At 40.6% G+C, this 21,346-nt stretch overlaps 2 protein-coding genes across 3 annotated transcripts in view; one reads left to right on the top strand and one right to left on the bottom strand.

Annotated features, from left to right (window-relative positions):
• Positions 1 to 21,346, bottom strand: part of LOC126393851 (protein FAM163B) — a 180,925-nt gene that overhangs the window by 29,131 nt on the left and 130,448 nt on the right. The window contains exon 1 of one of the 2 annotated variants that reach the window (XM_050050240.1): positions 19,628 to 19,671. The exons of the other annotated variant lie outside the window; for it this stretch is intronic. The gene's annotated coding sequence lies outside the window, so the exon portion shown is untranslated. Of the gene's footprint in view, positions 1 to 19,627; positions 19,672 to 21,346 lie in introns of those variants that run through there. 2 annotated transcript variants of the gene reach the window in all.
• The window catches only part of LOC126393840 (natterin-3-like), an 11,266-nt gene continuing 9,823 nt past the window's right edge, over positions 19,904 to 21,346 (top strand). Inside the window, exon 1 of the mRNA XM_050050224.1 lies at positions 19,904 to 19,944. The gene's annotated coding sequence lies outside the window, so the exon portion shown is untranslated. The remainder of the gene's footprint in view (positions 19,945 to 21,346) is intronic.

Genomic DNA, 21,346 nt, shown 5'->3' with positions numbered 1-21,346 from the left:
CTTCAAATGTAGCTCCTGCCATCTGCTGATGCTTTTAGGTGACTACAACAACATGTCAGCTGGCACATGAACACACACAGTGACTGAAATAGTAGTAAAAGTAATAAAAATAGGACAAGAATAACCCGATGACATCACACACATCGTGAAAGACAACCGGGGATAATTGGTGTGTACCAGCATGTAGTGTGTCATGTCTGTCGGCCAAGTCACAGCATGATTTTATGACTCCACAATCATGTAATGTGACATAGTGACTTTCAGAACGGGCAGAAAAGTCATGTAGTGTGAACCAGGCATAATGCAAGTGCTGAGTCTGGCCTGTCTGCCAGCGAGTCCTCCTCCACCTTTTTTTAGACTCCACCGTAGACAACGGCAGCATTTCTTCTACCACGTAGCGAGCCACAAGCTTCATGACTTATTTCAGACTGATAGGTTTAACGTTATCTCCGTTATTAGAACCAAAAGACAGTCGTTGCTGTTTCGGAGCTGAAGGACCAGCGTTCTAAAAGTAACGGAAGTAACTGATGTCTTGTTTGAAAATGTACTCAAGTATTTGATTACTCAAACAGCAAACTAACGCATTACTTTGTAACGCGTTATACCCAACTCTGATCATACCATCTTGATGGGGTTTAATCGCCGAAGACGTTTCACATTTTTCATTCTTATGTGCACGTTAATAAATGTTCTTTTAACTATAAAACAAGTCTCTCCTGATTGGAATGTGTGTTTATACACTGAAGAAAACATTCTGATTATATTTCTGCCAATATATCCCCCTCGATCCTTCACACACTAGGCCTTTAAAAGGCATCGATATTCATCTACCCAAGATAACAAATTGATGCACAGCCACAAGAATATTTTCTCACCCTCATCCCTTGCAAGCTTTACTGCCTTGGAACAAACACCTTTCTGCTCTGAAACCATTGATATGTGGTAAAAGAAGAAAAGACTGATCAATGCATCTTATTTTAATTAAAGTCAGAAATCACTATATGTTAAATCTAATCCAAACGTCTTAATGAGAAGATGTGTTTCTATATCACTGCATTCAAACACTCATACACAAAACATGTATTCAGAAATGAATGAATACTGGAGAGAAAATGCCAGGAGCCACAACAATGTCTCACATGCAGTTGATTGAAATGGTAAAGCACATGAAAGACTAAACACAACAGATACACGCGGAGCTCTCAGTCTCCTCTGTGCAGTGAATCAGAGTGACATAAAGCATAAAGCACAACACAGACATGTCTCATTAAAACTGTTTTTCGCAGAGATGACTTGTCCAGCTGCTGGCGCTCAGCCTCAGTGGAGTCAGTCCTGACAAACTGGCCTGCAGGTTTGAATCACAGCAACACACTCTGTCCCAACAAGTCCTGGGAACAAAGTCACGCTGGATTCTGTTGAAACTGTAACAGAAAAGGTGAATTTCAGCATCTTTATTATTTCAGTAAAAGAAGAATGTAAAGGTGTGTCAGGCTGACTGGAGCAAATTTAACAGGCACATATAAAGGATTGTCTGTGAAGGGAATGTTGGCATTTCTGCAAACCATGATTTTGTGAGACATGTGCATGTTATCATATCCATGGATGTATAAAGAGACCTGGACACAGCATTGGCAGTGGGGCGTCATTCATTCCTATGAGAGCTGCTCAGTGATGCATGAAGCCAAAAGCTCTTCCAGACTTTTGAAATGTCATCGGATTAAAGGGATCAAATCTTGATAGTGAAACGGACGAGAGCTGTGACACTCAGAAACTGAATCCACTGAGTTACAGACATCTCTTTGCCATGTAGGTCAATGGAAAACAGTCTTTCTGGGCCGCAGGGCATCACCTGGCAGATCCTGGAAATTGCAGTGCCACTGCGAAAATTAAAATCCAGTGCACTTCCTGGGGGCCTGATCATATCAACATATCTAAAGTGAGATAGTGTATGAGGTGACTTTGTCATCGTGAGGTGGAGGGGATGGTGATGTGTGAGACCTGGCGAGATGGCTGCAAAGCTGCCCCACTGTTTGAAACCACCAAACAACAAGACCAGACACAGTGTTTCCAGCTGCGTTTCAAGCACAAAACATGGATGTTTTGCAGTGACATGTTGCTGTTTTTCCTGCCAGGATAGCGCCATGGAAAGTGACTGATTTTTACCGAGACATTGTTGAGACACGTATTTTAAAGGAGAAGTCCAGTATTTGCACTTTGAGCCCCATTTCTGGGTTGTTTATGATGAAATAGGGGCTAAGAACGATTGCTCATTTTCAGAGAATTTGGCTTTCCCCTGCCTGGCTTAACAGCGCTCGACAGTGCGAGCGTTTCACTCGCATTTGCGACTAAAAATAGGTGTGTGCGAACTGTAAAAAATATTTAGGGGCACATGTGCGCATAAAAAAATCAGCCGAAGCAGCCTACATTTTTGTCAATAAAAAAATATGATAATCTAACCGCAAATGTTGGAGGAACTCCAGCTGCCTTCCCTCTTCCCCCTTCCCCGTGTGACACGGTNAAATTGCAATACTTTTTCAAAACTTGATGATTTTACCTTTCTGTACATTTTGTATACAAATTCATTAAATAATTTTGCTTGTAAATGTCTATGTGCATCACGTTTATTACGGAAAACACATTATTTGATCAATTTACATTGTGCCCCTAAAGTTCTTTGTGCGCTCCACACTTTTTCAACTTAGGAACACATGTGCTCCTTGGGAAAAAAGTTAGCGTCAAGCCCTGCTTAACACTGCTGCCTATGGCCATGTGTAAACCTAACCTAAAACCACCCTAAACGTTCGTTTTCAAAGCCATGAAACTCACCGAGTGGTCAGTGGTGTTCGTTGATGTTCTGACATAAAAATCGTAGCAAACTGTGGTTTCTGTTATTTGATATTTTGTGTAATCCATTGGTTTTCTATAGAAGCCTCATTGTCTGTTGGTAGTAATCCGCTACCGGAAACGGAAAGGGGGTTGTTTACGACAAGGTTGTAGTCATTGTAGTCTTTTAGCTCAGCGAAAGTGCCGACTCCACAGTGCTGTGTGCGCTCCTGGAGGAAGAACGAGAACGAATGAAAAAGTTTTGTAATAAGCTTAAACAGCTGCACAATGGATTACTCGCTTGTAAACAACCTTTGCAGTACGATGCCTTTGAACACAACGCTAGCTTTCTACTTCTGCTTCTGTCCCATTACATTGCAATGGTTTCCTGCCGGTTGGCGACACCCATGTACAGGAGCATTATCACCATCAAGTGGGCTGGAGTGTATAACGCTTCAGGGTCAAAGGAACGATCAAGCGGAAGTTTACACACGGGTGTGAGGCAGCTGAAAAAACAGTTCCACAGTCGAGATGAAGAGTGAAAACACGGATGGAAACCACAGTTTGCTACGATTTTTATGTCAGAACATGAACGAACACCACTGACCACTCAGTGAGTTTCATGGCTTTGAAAATTAACGTTTAGGGTGGTTTTAGGAGAGGTTCAATCGTCACTATTTTGGTCTTAGCCACTCTATTTCATCATAAACAACCCAGAAATGGAGTCAAAGTGAAAAATACCGGACTTCTCCTTAAAGCCAAAATATGACCTTTTCCTAAATAACACAGATTGTTTTTTTGTGCCTAAACTTAACCACAATATTGTTGAAACGTAAAGTTTCCATGTATCCGCTAACATGCAGATGTAACATATTTGTGGTTTGCAGAGACATACAACGCCAACATTTTTTCTGATGACTAAGTTGAAAGTCGGTGGACATTTTCAGAGCCTTGCAGCCCTGTGCGGTGCTGTTTCTGCTTCAGGCTGTGATGTTCCCTTTCAAGACACTCTCGATGGTGCAGGAGTAGAAATTCCTCAGTATTTGAGGGGATACCTGGAAATTCCTCAGATGTCTCAGGTAACAGTCTCTGACTTGTCTTTCACACCACTGCACTTCAGTCAGGCCCTCGGTGGGGAGGACACAAAGTCCTTGCAGCTGTCCACCCTCTCCACAGAGGACCAGATCATATTACAGGGAGATCGTTCCTTTGCTGCTTTTAGTGACAACATGTTTGAACTGGAACTACAATGAATTTTTAAGTGTACGTGTGTGAGAATCATTGATGAGTGAGTGAAGGTGCTGTTATGGGATGTTTCCTGAGACAAACTGTTGTATGTTCTCAGTGTTTCAGTTTGTGTTTTATCTGTGTGCCGTCTGGGACAGAGAAATGCCACAGAATGTCATCTTAATGTCATCACAGCTCATCACATGTTAATGAGCAGCATCACTCCTACTGTAAATGAGAAAAAACAGATGCTTATTTCAATTTTAAAAAAATGTGCTTGTTAAAGTTACAGCACATTAAAATGCGCCATCAATGTTATGAGTCATCATCAGTTGTCTGTTTACAGAGTGGTTGCTTTAGTCCTAAAAAGTCAATGAATTTGTTTAGATGTTTCATTTTCCACCAATCAGGACAGAACTGATTCACCCTAACAATCTGCATGGGTTCATTAATGCAAACTTAATGCATCATTCAAACCTAAAGAATGTTAGTGTTCTGGTCAGAACATTTTCAAAGACACAAACTCTGCAAAGCTGCATTAAAGTTAAATGTGTATAAAATGAAATCAGATTAATTTGGAATATTGTTCTTGATGACTTTCAGAGTTAACAAGTACAAATGATGCTAAATGTAAAACAATGTATTGTCTAAACAGACCCTAAGATGGACCCTTTTCACAGCAGACATTTTGACTTTCCACGTCCACATATGACGTCCAAGGTACCCTGGTGCCATGCATCGTCTTTTTTTCAAAATACACTTTAGTTTTCACAGGGAATATACAATTTGCATAGAGTCTCTTTCAAAATAAAAGCACTACGTCGGTACAACTCTGCATATTGACTTTTTCCCCTTCAACAACAAAAGCACATGTTTGGGGTTTGGTTTGGAAGAAGAACAAGGTTTGGCTTTAGAATCTTACGGGACGTGAACGTTGCTCTCTTGACCCAATCACCACTTCTCCCACCTGCCCCAGTTGGACTTTTGCCATTTTAACTTTCATCCTTGTCCTGCCGCATTTTGACACCACCAAGCGTTAAACTATAACAGCAAACGGCAGTGTGTCATGCCGACACTAAAGGATGCCTTTCTTCATTGGTTTCTGACTCCACAAGTCACTGCCCAAGCACTGGATTTCGACGACTTTGGAGTGAGACCTGGCTCATTGGATCACTGACATGGCTCCCTTGGACACTTAATGTCATTATTTACACCTGCGCTTTTCCCGCAAAGCATGAGACGTGTCAAACTCAGTTCACAAACACACCTGAGGAGACAGAAGACAATACTTCACCTGTTAAAGGATGTTGAACTCTTAAGCTGTCCTGGAAAAGTTGAAGTGTCTCTGGAGCTGCTGTCTGTGCTCCTCCTGGCAAGATGGTCTGTAGCAACGGGGAGTAAAGTGAAGGACGTGCTGTGATTCAAAGCTTAAGCTAACGCTAGCTACATGAACATGAACTTGAAGCTGCAGCTGTGAGCTTTTAGTTCCGGTTAGCAGGAAGCTAAAATATGAGCAACATTTTCTCTCATCTCTGAAACGCTTTGCTGATATTAACTCGTGTTTTATGTCATTTATTGCCGCCCTGTTTTTGATTAAGTCCATCTTCCTTTTTTTGGTTTGCTTTGCAGTGTCAGCAGTTGTTGCCAGTGCTGAACGAACAACTTTCATGCAGGATTCTCCACCACTGAATCAGGCTTTCATCAAAGGGACATGCACGTGTGTCTGCATTTGTAGAACATCCAACAGAAAAATGACTGACCTAAGTTTTCTAAAGCCTGAAAATGGAGCCAAGAAGTGGTGCTGAAGTCTAGTTTTCTCTCCGTCCACTTGATTTACAATATGCTCAAACTTTATGATGCCCAATGATGCCAAAGTAAAACTGCCTACCCCAGCTTTAAGTTGATATCAGGAAGCTATTAAAGGGCAGATTTGACAAACTGATGGACACAGCAGCTCTTGACGTCTTTCTAAGTGTTTGCTGAGTGTCTCCTCCAGCTGTGTGAACGTCAAAGCAGACTTCCTCTTCTGATCCAGTTCGTCAGCTTACAGGTGTCTACTGTTTCACCTCTTATTTAGTCTAGGGATTCCAGTGTGAGAGGTGCCTCTGACCTGTCTGAGGGGAGGCAGGGAGGGAGTCTCTGGCACCCAGCAGCTTTATTATCATTTCACCAGCCTGCAGGTTGTCTGCGAAAGGCCAGACTCCTGGATGGCTACCTGCTGAGGTGTGAAGGCCCTCAGCGTTGTGGTGAACTACAAGGCTTAGCTGGATCTCTTTAAAACGCCGCGGGTGAGGGAAATGTGATGGTAGCATGATCTGCCGAATTAGCTCTCCCTGGCTTTCCCACCAAACCCCAATGTTTATAAAATATATAGAGTTATCCTCATGTTACAGCCCGTGATGTCAGGCTGCCGCTCCGCGCCCACGTCCTGCGTCATCGGCCGGGCCGGGCAGCAGAGGCCGGAGTCTGGATCCATTCAAACAGCCATCTGATGCTGAACGCTGCACAAACAGACCCTCAGCTTCAGACAAAACACAGGAAAGAACCTGTATTCCTCTTGTCTTCAGACGTGAGCTTCTGTTCTCACTTTGTTTGATTTGTTCTCAGTGGTCAAAGGTGTGTAATGTAATTTAAAAAAGACACATAAACCTCCCTCAGGCTGTTAGCTGTGTAGGTGTTTAGCCAAAAGGTCAGGCTGTAGAGCAGTTCCAGGATTCATCGGGGGGTTGAAGCTCTTGTCAAATTTAAAGTCTTTCATTCATGTAATATTAAATCTCACTTTTTATACACTCAAGTTTTTTTTAATCGCGTTAATCGCATGCTGCTATTTTTGCCTCCGCCTGTCTCAAAGAGGCTATAGGTGGCAAAGTTTTCAAACATATTGAAGAAACTGGAAGAAACTATAAAGTAGAAGACCCAAGGGATCCAGTTGCACCATGTTATGCCAGCTTCTCAAGAGGGGGGCTAAATAACGCTTCAAAGTTAGGCTGAATTTCGGTCCTTTCAAATCAAAGTCACACATGGTCCAGTCATAAAGGTTTTGATTTATTTTGACAAGGCGCAGCTCCTTTTTTTTTGTGACTAAACGACCAATGAAATCTTGCCGACTAATGACCTTTCTGGTCAGCCGACATCTGGTCGACTATTAGGGGGGCAGCCCTATTCCAGACCGTTCTATAGCGCTGACACAACGCTGTGGAGATAAGTCCAGCTATGCAAGAATTTTGGAGGATTAACTGCTCCACAAAAGAGGCAAGACTGTCATTTAAGATGTAAAAACAACTTTCACCTTCTTTTTGTGCAAAAACAAAATGCTAATGTAAGAGAACAGATAAGTGCTCCTGCATGTATTTTTTAAAGAACAAATTACAAAAATAAAAGATGAGAAATATTTCAACAGTGATGAAAGTACAACTAAGTGCAGGTTTTAATTGAAATTTGCAGCTACAGACACGTGTGCACAAACATTTTAACATACCTCGACATAGATCACATGACTGATGTAATAAAGGTGATTTGATTATAATTGTTTTGACATTTATCAAATAAAAATACCAGTAATACCTCTTCAAATATATTAATCTACTTTTTTTCCACATTTTACATTAAACACTTGAATACTAAACAATAAAACAAACAGATTTATTATTTGTATCATAGAAACATACACAGTCATTTTCTCTGTCTAAGCCAGTACAACACACCACAGCTGGTTACCTCCTCCCCCTCCTGCAGTGCCGACAGCATTATTAATAATGAAACACAAAGGTTTTTATTTGATGGTTCGGTCCTCTCTCTGACGCTCTGACCCCACTTTTAGAAAAAGAAAAAGCCTTTTTCAAAGAATATTCCAGCTCGTCTCCACTGAAGCGCACGGAGAGCATCCCTGTTTGAGGAGGCTTTTATTGGATATGGAGCCTGAGAGCACCTGACCGCCCTCGTCTCCGTGCGCCATCTCAGCCTTTTTGTTTCACCAGCGCTGCAGGAGACGCTTCGAACATTCAGATATCAGAGGCTGTGAGGATGACGTCTTCTAGTCAGACAAAGTCAGGTGCATTGACTTGTTTTATCGATAAAGGGAGGTAAAGACAGGTGTTGTGTTGTAAAACAACCCAAGCAGATAAAGTGAGGGTGAAGAGGGACGCTCTTGCTGCTCTGATGCATTTATTTATTTATCTATTAGGATAAAAAACAACAAGCTGTTCCTCATCAGGTTGTACAGATGGCATGTGGACCTGCAGGAGTAACAAGGACAGCTGAGGACACTTAAGTCATTAAGGTCAACATAGAGATATGGCACCTAGAACCACACCAAAGACAAACAATAAGAAAGAACACCAGAGTGTGTTCATACTGTCCTGGTGTCTTTTGACCATTTAAAACAATACAAGGTCAACTCACAGCCGCTGGTCAGAGCTTTCATATTTCTTTAAGCTGTGAACACTTGAAGCAAATAGTGATTTTTACCTTCTCAGATTGTTAAGTTAAATGTATGACTCTGAAAAAATAAAACTTTTCAGTATCTTAAAGTTAAAAAAAAAGATTAAAGTCCTAAAAATACACAATTAAATTGACTAACTTTCCTAACTTGTTGTTCACCTCACTGAAAGGCACCTTAAAGGAGCAGCCGGCAAGATTTAGAAAGATTTAGTGGCATCTCCGGGTTAAGATTCCCTCTGTAATGAGGTTTTTCATTGGAGCTGAATTATCCAGAGGTCTCTTCCTCTCCAAAACAAATGGACCAACTGATTAAAACCAGTTAAAACACTGAATAAAATGGGTTTTTTTTTTTAAAAAAAAGTGTTTTTCCAAATCTCTTGTACCCAAGGTGCTGCTAACTACAGTGGCCGATGGGAAAACTTGAGTGGCCCAATCCAGAGCCAGTGTTTGGTTTGTCTGTTCTGGGCTGGAAACATGGCGGTGAACATCGCAGTCTTCATGGATCTCCGATCACCTGCTTCCTATGTAGATATAAACGGTTTGTTTGTTGTCATGCACAAAAAACAGCAGGCAAATTCTCTGTTTGCAAAAACCTACGTTTCAATAAACCTGTTTCTGACAGTTTGATTTATTTTTATTTTTCCTTGTCTGTTGTAGGAGCTTGTTTTGAATGTCTTTCATGTGACTCCAGATGCAGTATTTCTATGTTGAACTCAAACACTTACTGTAGGTGGCCACACCTGGTTAATCGTTACCACTGCAGGTTTAAATACGACCTGCAAAGTGATTCCATTTCCGCCTCTTAGTGTATGGAAAAAATTGGAGACAGTAAACATGTCTTTGAAAACTTATTCTCAAGTTAATTATGTGTGGAAAAAGTTGTTTTTTTCAAAGTCAAGGTTAAAATATTCTAAGTATGACATCCTGCTTCTCACCAGCTGGGGAAACGTGTGCAAAGTGAACACTAGCACCTCAGCATTACCAACGCTTTCTATGCCCTTTAGCAAGGCATTCATCACCCGTCTGCTGCTGCAGTGAAGCTCCACAGAGACCAGCAGGAACAAACTGGCTGCACTGGGAAGCTCCCAGCACTCAGGCACAGACACAATACAAAGTATGATGATGCTGGAAAAATCTTCTGTGACTCAGTGAAGGTTACAGACTTTGTGACAGCCAAGGACAGGCTATTAAGATATGCATAATGAGGTCCAGGTGAAAAAGAAAAAAATATTTATATAAAAGTCTGAGATCATTTAACAAACCATGCATAAAACTGAAGGTCAAAGAAGCAACTTTCTGAGCACATATGCTCTTTATCAGCAGCGCTCTGTTTCACACACAGTTGGTGAGGACAAGATAGTGAGGGCTCATTATTTTTGTTTTTCAAAACAGGAAATGTATTCTGGTGGTGCTTGTTTACTGGAAACTTCAACTTAAGTTGATTTAAAGGTCCAGTGTGTAGGATACAGGGGGATATACTATATAATATAATATAATATAATATAATCAGTATGTTTTCTTTTGTGTATAATCACCTGAAAATAAGAATTGTTGTGTTATTGTTATCTTAAAATGAGCTCTTTCTATCTACATAGGGAGCAGGTCCTCAACCACTGAGTCTGGCATGTTGCACCACTGTGATTCTACAGTAGCCCAAAATGGACAAACCAAACACTGACTCCAGATAAGGCCAATTGACCTATGGCTAAGCCACGCCCCCCTCCACTCACTCGGACAAACTATCAACATTCAGTGCCCGGCGCTATGGCAGGTGTCACAGTACACGGCATTTCACAGGAGGCAATTGATGATTTTTGGGGACATAACGATCAGATGTCATTGAGAAGTAACCAAAAGGGCCTAAACTACGCATTGGAGGGATATATTCATCATTTTATTGTTGAGAAGGTCGATGAAAAGCTTAAATTACAAGCCAAAATTTACAGGTCACAGTGTACGCTTGTGAACCGCATCTGGTTGCCGTCACCATCAAAGACAACAAGTTAAAGTGCCACTGAAGTTAAGGTTTTTGGCTCAGAATATGAGAAAAGGATAACGGCCTTTTTACCATCTTTACCAAGAGTGTCTCTCCGTTAGTTTGGTGCTACAGTATTTACACTGAATCATTCAGCATAACGTTTGCCAACCTTTGTTATCTCTGCCATTACAGATAAGTTAATGAAGCTAAGCTCCAGAAGTTAACGTTAGCTTAACTAGAGCCCTTTGGACAACAGCTAACAATGATGTACGATCACCAAAGTACAAAACTAGAACAAAATAGGCTAATGAACTCCCAGCAAACAAGGTGACATGATGAACAACGCAGCTAGGAGCTAACGTTAGGCTAACTTTAGCTAACGTTAGCTAGAGATGTTAAAGATAACTTTATATTTCTTTCCAGCAAAGTGACAATATGTTGCCTCAAACACAATGTTGACTTACCTTAGAACAGATGTAGACATCATTGTTAATCTTATTCACGTTGAGTTGATGTTGTGGTCTAACGTTACCACACAACTTTATCCAAAGGAGACACTTTTCTCGGTTGAGATGTGGTTTAAAGTGTAAAAAATACACCTGGTCGCCCAGCCTCTCAGGATACCTTGTGTCAGAGTTGCATGTACCCCATGCACACCGTTTGACCATTTTTAAACTTCAAATCTCAGAAAAAGCTCATAAAACCGAACAAAACTGACTTTCTGTAATGCATTTCAATGAACGTCCAGGCAGAGAATGTCCCAGTGTGTGGCTATACGCACTGTGATTGGCTCATCGCGTTTGAGGGCGGGGCATAGCCATAGGTCAATTGCGTTTTCGTGTCAACCACCATAGCAACACCTTCACTATAAGCAGCATCAGAAAGACACTTGGTGTTTTTACCGGTTTAAATCACTGAGTCCTGGTAAGAACCTCCTGAACGTCTGGATCTTAAGTTGTCAGGGAAAAAATGTCAGCATGTCAGGTACTGGGCTAGCAGCCTGTCTGCAAGGAAGAGACATCTGTGGATAATTCTGCTCCTTACTTATGCTTACTGAAGTTCTTGGAATTTATCCTGAAGGGATCATGAATATCCGAGCCAGATTTTGTAGAAATTTAACAAAGTCAGTACAATTTATCCTCTGGGGAACATGAATGCAGAAAAATAGAGAGAGTTCAATCTGGAGCGACAGACTGACCGACCCTACCATCCAGACTTCCAGAGAGCCAAAACGTTAGCATGCTTGAAGAGCTCACAGCTCATAATTACTTGATGAGGTGTCTTGATTTGACTTTGTATCATTTAAAAAGGTGGCAAGCCAAAAGGTTGGAAACCACTGTCCGAAGGGAAAACATCCCTCTGCCAGCTCACAAGCTCGTGGTGCTCACTCTCTCTGGAAATCAAACCAGCAACCTTCATTATCTGCCTCCCGTCACCTGGTGAGTCATCCTGACAGGAAGTTTAGACAAAGCAATCACAAAGTTTGGTCTTACCTCTCCTCCAATGACATCGAGTCTCAGCTCCCCAGCTGTCATCCTGAATGTATTCCAATGAGTTAATGAATATTCATTGGCCCTTTATTAGCATATTGTTCAGGATATTAGCATAGCCAGTGACATAAACATCAGCGTGAGGGGAGCAGATGAATCAGAGGGCACACAGTGAAAGAGTGGGCAGATCGCGTCCCGAGGGGACAGCAGGTCGGCATTCATTACTTTCATGAGCTGGACGGGTCACGGAAGACACAGGAAGGTCTGACAGGGAGAGGTAGCAGCGAAGGAGACAATTTCACAACACTGAGATTAAAGTAAAGTCCAGGCAGAGTTAATTTAGAGGCAGAAGTAATCTGATGGATCATACTCGGTCTTCTGTGGTGGTCACGACAAGTTTACGGTTGGTAAACAATGGAGGAGAAACTGGTGGTAGTGGTTGCTGGATACCCAGAGCTATACGGCCTGATGATAGACAGCAGGTTGTCAAACTGCCCCTGAGTCGTCCTAAAATATGCCTGGAAACGTCCATGATGGAGGAGAAGCTCCTGGACCAACTGGTGGTACTCCCCATGATCCAGCCTCTTTTTTAGGGTCTCATGTACCCACACAGATCTCTGTTTATCTGCTGACAGCCTCTCACCCTCAACCAGAGCTACAGACAGCACCCTCTGCCTCAACATGGCAGCAACTATACTAATCACTGTTAAATAACTGAAATAAGTAACTAAAAAAAAGGCAAAGGAGGTTGCCACTTGGTTTCTGCCTATTTAATAGTATAGTTGGCCTATCTTAGATTACCTTCAACCAATACAGAGCAGCTCTGTTTCTTTGTGTAGAACAAAAACAGAAGTTAAAGACAGAAAGGTGCATCTTTCCATCACTTTGACGGGACTAATGGCACATTAACCTGCACGTTAGCTGCTCTGTGGAAAGCACTTGTGACCCTCCAGTTACAGTTACCATGTGTGTACACACAGAGAGGGGAATGCCATCATGCTGCCGTGAGATGCCAGGTGAGATGAGGCTCTAAAATGCAAATGTGCTCCAAGATAAAGCCCATGCATTTTTCATGGTGAACACGGCAGCTTCACTCCTCTGATATGACAATGAGCGCTTATCGCTCTATGTGCTCAGCTGGGCGTGCGACCACAGGCACAAATGCAATCCGCACCTCGCTTGGTGGAACAGATTCAGCTCTGCACTGTAGGAAACATAATGTACCTGTAAAAAGATGATTCATTTTATTATAACACTTAAAAATAAAGAGATAGATGGGGTTTTTTTGTCAATGCTGGATTACCACTGTGTGTATGTTGAAGGGTCAAGCTTCAAATTAAGAGTCAGAAGATGACTGAAGTCAGCAGGATTTATCTTGAGCCAATCATGAACGCCTGAACCCCATTTAGCAGCTAGTGCCAGTCCAACCAAACGAGCTGTTGAGATATTTCAATCAAGACCAAAATGGTGCTTCAATCAACATCGCCATTTATAGGTGATCCTATGACAATGTCAACCTCTAGCATGGCAAAAAATAAAACTAGGTGTATTTTGTCTCTATTTATTTGTAGTGAAAATGAACAATGACAGCAATATAGTCCACGATGAGCAGCGCTAAAATCAACCTGCGTAGTTGTCCCTCCATTGTGACATTAGAAAGTGTCACATTTATCTTGCAAGTGTACTCTTCTTCAACGTTTGCTTTACTTCCTGGATTTTTCCCACATGGAAATTCTGACCAATCAAGAGCAGCTTTCTCACACAAGGCATTTGATCTGGTCCACTTGTAAATGCTGCCGTGAGAACACCAACCAACTCTAGGCAATTATACAACTTTGGAACAACATGAGTCCCTGATTCAGACCAAAGGAGACCACTCTAGGGCTGACAGCACTTTTAGTGTCACTTTTGGTGGTCCAAGGTTAAGGTAAATGTGACCTTGCATCCATCTCAGTCATGTGAATTTGATATCTCACAAATGCCTTGAATTAATATCTTAAAATTTGGTGAAATCATCCACACATCACTCATTGATGAACTGATTAGATTTTGGTAATCAGAGTTCAAGGTGACTGTGACTTTGTCTCGTTCTTGTGAACACAATATCTGAAGAACACTTTGAGGGAATTTCTTCCACTTTGGCACAAACATTCACTTGGACTCAACAATAAACTCAGTAGATGTTGGTGGTCAGAAGTCAAGGTCAGTGTGACCTTGTATCCATCTGATTCTTGTAAATGCAATATCTGAAAAACACTGTACGGGAATTTCTTTAAATTTGACCCAAACGTGCATTTGGGCTGCAGAACAACCTGACTGGAATTTGGTGGTTAATGTATTTTGGCCATAACTCAAGAATTCATATGCTAATTACAACAAAACCTCACACAAATATCTATCAGGATAAAATGATGAAGTGATAATGTTTTATATCCAAGAGGTCATCTTCACTGTGACATCATAATATTCTGCATAACACCCTTCTCTGGCCATTACTCAGCGTCATATCTCAGGAACAGAAGGGAAGACATTTGGTCAGATACTGAATTGGTGACTCTAACCTTGAAACTGTGCTGATTGTATAGATCTTCTGTGTGTGAAGCATCCATGATTTCAAAGACATGGATGTAAACTGTAAGAAAAACTTGACTGGTGCTTACAGTCATACAACCACGAGGCGGTAATTCTAGTTTCTCTCGGTTTTGACAGTTCACAGAAAGACACTTTTCACACCACAGAAATAAAACCTTATATAAAGCCTGAATCCCAACCAGCTCCAGGTGTGTTGTTCTGTGCCTGACCTCCGACCTCTGAGGTAGGCTGGCAAAGAAATCTACTTAAAGGTGGTTAATAATGTATCATATTACATCACTGTGTGAGGCTGGCTGTACCTCAGTGACTGTATCCTCAGTGACTAACCAAACTGTTTGTATGTGCACACACAGAGCCACAGAGCCACAGGCTGTTTGTTAACGTGTTTAATTAGCATGTTGGAACACAAGCTCTACATGACTCACATACCAAGCAGTCAATGCAGAGAGGCCTCTAATTATCACAGGACAACACGTATAACTCGGAGGATGATGCTGGAAAAGCTCCCAGAGAAGCTCATGCTTTCCTGACCAAGGTCTGAATGAAAATAGGATAGATAAATAAATAAATAAAATGAATCCATAAAAATCTAAAATAAATAACTGTGACAACATGACAAAAACTAAACAAAAAAAAAAAAATCTTGAACATAATAAAATGAAATTACATTTAAAAAAACTGAAAACTGAATAAAATCAATCTGAAATATATGAAAATAGGGTAAATATATAAAATAAATCTATAAAAAATATAAAATGAAAACAAATAAAAAAATATCTCCTAGTATTGGCACAAGACAATAATAAGACTTTTGAAAAAAGAATACACTATTAATAATTATAATTATTATTGATATAGTATTGGAAACATTTATACTGTACATGAACAATATTTCAAACATTTTATTAACTACATGGAGAATATTTTGGGGGATTTTTTAAACATATTGTGGCATGTATGCAAATATCCAAACCATGCAGTGCAGTACCCGTATGCTTTCTGTCTTTATATATTTATGTGAGTGAAAGATTATAACTTAACCTCAGAGAACATGACTTCAGGCATGGAGCTACTCGTTACTGTCAGTATCTCATTAAAACAGGCACGGCCTGGTAGTTCAGTTGCCTTTAATGAGCTGTGTGCCTGATCGCTGTCACCCTGAGCGCAGGCAACCATCTATCCAAGCACCCCAAACAGAACAGCTCACTCAGCCGAAATGAAGCCTGACGGGACCTTCAAGGGCACAGCAAAGTGCAGGCTCGCCCTAAACTCACGCCACTCACTCCCTCTGACCTTCCATGGGATGTGGTCGGCAAAATCTGCTGCTGTGACGCTGCCTTGCTCTGCACAATGCACTGACCTGTGACCTTTTGACCTTTTACAAATTGTTTTCAGGACATTTATACGTGGTTTATCTGTGTGTTTACTTTTGCACCTCAGATTTCTGTGGCGTTTGACCATCTTTCATGCCGATAAAGCCTTTTTCAGTTAGCTGGACAGTGACATATGAAGCTGTAGTGAAAGTTCAGTCAGGAGGACTTTACATGCTTAGGTCTGACAAATATTTCTCAGAACATCTACCATTCACTCCTTACATGCATGCGCACTCATTTCTTTCTGAGGGCTGTCAGCTGAGACATCAGCTGTTCTGTCAGCTGATCACAGTTAACCAATGGCACAGCAACACACCTTCTCTGTTCGCCCATCATCTTACTGCTTCTTGTTTTATTTAAATATGGTTCTCTTTCTCTTGAAAAAACGAAATCCAAGGCAACTCTTCTCTGGTGCAAAAGTTAAAAGGCCTTTATTAAATGGCTAGTTCATGATGAACATTAAAATCACCAACATGTTTCGGCCATTCTCACTGGCCTTCATCAGGGCATAAAGCTGCAGGGTTCACAGGTGGCCTAAATGAGGCCCTACTCAGACATGGGTGGAGCCAATCAGCACTCCATTTGCCAGACGGCAGGCATATAAGCAAAACTCCCTTTACACAATGCACTCATAAATAGAAACCTGCATTATAGGGCCAGTAGGCAAGCAATGAGAATATATCAAATATAATTAGAAAGAATCACAATAAACCATCAATAGGTCAAATTCTATAAGGAGAACAAAACATATATACATGGACAGCATTCAGAAGCAGAAGTAACATATGGAAATTAATAGAATATATACATAAAACACAAAAAAGAGACAACCGGGAAAAAAAAAAGACACTAAATATATGCAAACAGATATACGAAGCAGGGAACCTTTACATATGAAGTATTAATTTACAAAAATGGAGTAAGGTCAAGGTCCTCATTAATTCCTGGATGCACAGTAGCTTTCAATTTGAAAATCCATTCCGCCTCTTTTTGATTGAGACGTTTCTGTCTGTCCCCTCTTCTGTCTGCCTCAGGGATATGGTCAATGCCCATAGCCAACAAAGAGGAGGGGTCATTGCCATGATGATCTTTAAAATGTTTAGCCATAGGGTAGTCCAGGTTACCTATCCTGATCGCATACTTATGTTCTGCAAGTCTATCTTGTAAGCTGCGTTTAGTACAGCCAATGTAAAAGAGTCGGCATACCTGACATTCAAGTTTGTAAATACAATTGATGAAATGATGAATACGTTATGTTTTATTTCTAACTTCAAAGGTTTTAGATTTAACAATATTATTACAATGAGGACAATGGCCACATCTGTAACAGCCCTTAGTTCAGATTTGAGCCAGTTATTGGGACGTGCAGCTGGTAAATGACTATGAGACACTCTGTCTTTCAAAGTAGGTGCTCTCTTAAAGGTCACAACAGGGGGTTCTTTTCTCTGTATAATCTGATGCCTGATCATAAATGCGTCTCAAGCTCTGGAACTGGCCAAAGGGAATATTTCCTATAAGGGATTTTGTATGAAACGATTTTGCATGGAGAATCGTATTTCTATCTGATTGTTTCCTAAAGATTGAAGTATGTAGCTCTCCATCTGCAGTCTTAGAGATATTCAGATCCAGAAAATTAATGTCAGTTTTGCTGTAGTCAAGTGACAATTTTATATTAGAATTTGTGCTGTTAAGATATTGATGGAATTGTAATAATTCATTTTCATCACCCGACCATAGCAAAATGACATCATCAATACTGCAACCCACATGAGCACTTCATCTGCTGTTGTCTTCAAGTTATGGTTCTCTTTCTGTTCATGGTTCTTTCATGCTGCAGTTGTGTGCACCCTCTACCTCCCCATCACTGCCCAGTCTGAGCAGATTCATCAGCCTCATCAGCCTTCAGAGTCATCAGCCACCACGGCCACCAATGTCGAGACTCCAGGGGGATTTGTCTTGCGATTTATCGTGTGCAAATCTCCCTCTGGAGTCCACGTTCCAAAGACTTTCTGTCAATTCATATTCATCACATCATCTGTTAATGTCTTCACCTCCAATCTGTATTGAACAATCATCTTTATTTCTTTCACCTGGTCTCTCCTGATTGAAATATGCACCTGTTGCAATTTCATTATATAAATAGAAAAAGACTGTGTTTCAGTGATGGTATTCTGATCCATTTGCTTACGTAGAAGTACTAATTTCACATTGTGAAAGTACTCCACTACAAGTAACAGTCCTGTATTCATAACCTTGAGAGGGGGGCGAACAGTTTGTGTGCCAGGTGGGTGAAGTCCTTCATGATACATGAATGAGGCGTTTATATCTACATACGGAGCAGGTCCTCGTCCATGTTGTACCGCCCTGTTTAGCCCATAGTGGACAAACCAAAAACTGTCTTCACACAGGGCCATTTGCATTTTCATATTGACCACCGTAGTTAGCAGCCCCTCAGTGCAAGCAGTGAGAGGAAATTCATTATTTTCCTCCTGTGAACCTGCTTCTTCAGTGTTTTTAATGGTTGACATCATCTGGTCCATTTGTTTTGTGGAGAAAGAGACCTCAACGGATAATTCAGCTCCCAGTAAAAACCTCCTGAACAATGAACACTGACGGAATTCTAAGGAGGAGGAGGAGGAGGAGGAGGAGGAGGAGGAGGAGGAGGAGGAGGAGGATCTTCTCAACACATCCTTCAGTTTATCACAAACATTCAACATCAACAAATAACAGTAACCAAAGCTGTCTGACAAATGTGATAGAGTAAAATGTACAATATAAAGTATAAAGGCGCATAAAATGTAAATAGACAAGTGAAGTACAATGACATCAAATTTATACTTGAGTACGATATGTTTTCATCAACTGATGTGTGATATTATTATCACTATAGCCTTCCTTTGCTTTATTCTGCTGAGTCTCAGCTTAAAAAGGAACCATTTTAAGCTACGAAGCAGCTGAGCGCAGAAAGAGGGTGGCAGAGGCGGAGGGGGAAAGAGAGCAGTTGTGTTATATGGTGTACAGAAACATCAGAGCTGTGTGTATACAGTATGTGTGTGAGACAAATAGACAGTGTGATATAGATAGATGGATAGAGAGAAAGATGTGAGGCTATGTTTTATTTATCTCTGGTTAAGTGCCGGTGAGAGCTGCAGTAAAGCTGCTGGATGAAACCATTTCAGTGGAACAACAGAGCGTTCTGTAACTCTCAGTCTGCTGCCTGCAGCAGGGCAGACACATGAATGGTTTCATTTTCCTTAAATTAAGACAGATAACTAGTGCTTTAGTGCAAAATCATGTGCTGATTAATCAATCTAAGGACTGCTGACTAATAATATGCTACTAACATGAAATCTTTATTAATAATCCTTTAACGTCATGCATTTGGTAGAGCACATTTTGAGTCACTATATCATAATGAAAAATGTGTTGAACTTAACTCAACTGACTGAGCTATCTCTACCATTCAGTTTAGGTAAGCTTTACTAAAAAAAATCCATTGGATGTTGCTGTGTCTTCAAATAGTCTGCCGTTGCAGTTCCCCTTGTACAGGAAGTTAGTAAAAAAAAAGTCACTCCAGACATGAAGGCTCCGTGTGGTGGGATTTTTTCCAACATGTTAAAGTTTCAGAGGTCTTACTGAACAGATTTCTGTAACTTAAAGGGATAGTGCACCCAAAAATGAAAATTCAGCCATTATCTACTCACCCATATGCCGAGGGAGGCTCAGGTGAAGTTTTAGAGTCCTCACAACACTTGCAGAGATCCAAGGGGAGATGAGGTAGCAACACAACTCCACCTAATGGAGGCTGACGGCGCCCCAGATTCAAACGTCCAAAACACANTTATGTGTTTTGGACGTTTGAATCTGGGGCGCCGTCAGCCTCCATTAGGTGGAGTTGTGTTGCTACCTTCTCTCCCCTTGGATCTCCGCACGTGATGTGAGGACTCTGAAACCTCCCTCGGGTCTCCCCTTGGATCTCCGCACGTGATGTGAGGACTCTGAAACCTCCCTCGGGATATGGGTGAGTAGATAATGGCTGAATTTTCATTTTTGGGTTCCCTCGGGATATGGGTGAGTAGATAATGGCTGAATTTTCATTTTTGGGTGCACTATCCCTTTAAGACAAAAAATAAAAGTCTAATAAAGGTCTGATAATCTTTAAAAACATGCTCAACCAAACGGTTCATTTGTTCTTTTATGGTAAAGCTGGTAAAGGTGGTAAAGCTACGATGATGTTATTAAAATTGACTACTGGCTGAAAAAAATCATAAAAAAAATCATACATTGTTATTAAATAATACATTAAATGTTGTGTCCCTTTGATATATGCTAAAATACATTTATAAGTATGGTTTTTCTTTTACTGTCTAAATTCTTGCTCAACCAAACGTTTGAATTGTCCTTTTTTGGTAAAGGTAGTGATGTTAGGATGTTGATGATGTCATACCAATATATATTCAAAGGGGAAAAAAAGATATCAGTATTATTTTTCACCATTTCTGAGATGTTTCTCAAGTACTGTAATATTAAATATCTGGAATGAATATGTATAAATAACACGAGCCCTTGTAATGAAAAAATGTACTAATTCCAAAGTAACAAATAAATACATGTTGGTATACTAACATATTACGAGCATTATGACAGTATATGGTGTTATTTTGACGTTTTCTTTCAGTTTCACCACAAAGGGAGGTCTCAGCAGTTTGGTAGAGGCCTATAATTAAAAAAAACTATCCGGTCTGTTAAAAAAAAAAGAAGAAGAAAAATAAATAAATAAATAAAAACTAAAAAAGAATGATTTTATTTTATTATTACCCCAGGGAAATAAATAAATGCAAAGGAAAAAAATTGCATTGCTGTTTTCTTAGTGTGGACATGAAAGGGTTAAATTCAGTTATTCATGTGTTCAGTTTAGTCACTTACATTGAAATCTGGTAAATGAATGAACAGTTAAAGTTGCATTGCAGAATACAAGGGAGGTGTTTTTACTTTGTACCTGTGTTTGACGTAGAAACACTGAGTGACATTTATTTTGGTCCGTCAATTCAAAACAAAGAAAAAAGGGAGAAAGTGAAATGCAGTCTGCACAATAAAGGAACAATATGAATACACACATACTGTTTACTGCTGCTGCCCTCTGCTGTCTGTAAATGTGAATGGTGTCCTGCTCCTTTTAGCCACACAGGTTCACACCACATGTTTTTGGTACATTAAGACCTGAATTCCAATTATGAATGTATGCATATATATATATATATATATATCTTATCTTACTATATAATGATGAAAACTCTGTGTGTGTGTGTGTGTTCCACGTTTTTCTCCTCACTGACTTGGTCAATCCATGTGAAATTTGGCACAGTGGTAGAGGGTCATGGGAGGATGCCAATGAAGCAATATTACATCAATTGGCCAAAGGG

The sequence above is a fragment of the Epinephelus moara genome, chromosome 8, assembly GCF_006386435.1.
Source record: "Epinephelus moara isolate mb chromosome 8, YSFRI_EMoa_1.0, whole genome shotgun sequence".
NCBI classification, from domain to species: domain Eukaryota; kingdom Metazoa; phylum Chordata; class Actinopteri; order Perciformes; family Serranidae; genus Epinephelus; species Epinephelus moara.
This window is presented reverse-complemented; position numbering and strand designations above follow the sequence as displayed.